Source organism: Mus caroli, chromosome X (genome assembly GCF_900094665.2).
Source record: "Mus caroli chromosome X, CAROLI_EIJ_v1.1, whole genome shotgun sequence".
NCBI classification, from domain to species: domain Eukaryota; kingdom Metazoa; phylum Chordata; class Mammalia; order Rodentia; family Muridae; genus Mus; species Mus caroli.
This window is the reverse complement of record NC_034589.1, coordinates 156702517-156703637: the sequence shown is the minus strand read 5'-3', so window position 1 is coordinate 156703637 and position 1121 is coordinate 156702517.

The window sequence follows — 1121 nt, the reverse complement described above, 5'->3', positions numbered from 1 at the left end:
AAAAAAAAAAAAAAAAAAAAAAAAAAAAAAAAAGAAACTGCTACTTTGCTCACCAACTGGTTCCCAGGGCAATGATTTATGGCTTCAGGAGAGAGGAACTGAGCGGTCATCCAAGGAATACTACCAATAGTGTGCTGAGTAGAGGAAACACCACATTGGATCATTTCTGAGGGGGGTCTTAGATTTGCTAGTCAGTGAGGCGAAGAAGTTCTTTCCCCCTTGGATTCCTGAGTGGAAAGGTCAAAATTGAAAACCTGTACGTTAGGGGCTCGAGAGATGGCTCCACAGTTAAGAACACTTGTCCTTGCAGAAAACCCAGGTTTAGTTCCTGGCACCTACACAGTGACTAATAAGCATCTGTAGCTCCAGTTCTAGTAGTGTTAAAGCCTTCTTCTGTCCTCTGCACACACCAGATACATGCAAGGACAACATTCATATACATAAAATAATAATCTTAAAAATATCCACAAACAGCAAGAAACCTGACTTTTACTGTGCTGAGATATCGTATAGAAACATACCATGGTATACTTTGGCAAAAAAAAAAAAAAAATACCCCCAAAAACAAAAAAACAGATTTCCCTCTTAGAAATGAGCAAATTACTCTTGCAGACTGAGCAACAAGTAGCTAAATGACCTTACATTATATATGCCCCTTCTCAAAAGTGAACTAGCACATAAGAAGCCTGTCCTCACAAATGTTCTTTTCAACAAAGTGTATGTAGCCTCTGCTCTGCTCCCGAGGCTGAGCCCAGAAGGGCCTCCCCTTTGCTTTCAATTTGTAAACACATCTGAGAGCCACCCTCTACTTTTGCATTTATGCCAGGTTACATTACAGCTCCTCTTAGTTTTCAACACTTATAACTATCTCTGCTGGTTTGCAGAATAATACAGCACATATTTTGTAAAGAAAAAGGCAGAGAAATTAAGCTATTAAAGAATGAAGACCAAAGTGTGGACACTGTGCCCCTTCTTAGAATTGGGAACAAAACACCCAGGGAAGAAGTTACAGAGACAAAGTTTGTAGCTGTGATGAAAGGATGGACCATTTAGAGACTGCCGTATCCAGGGATCCATCCCATAAGCAGCTTCTAAACGCTGACACCATTGCATACACTAGC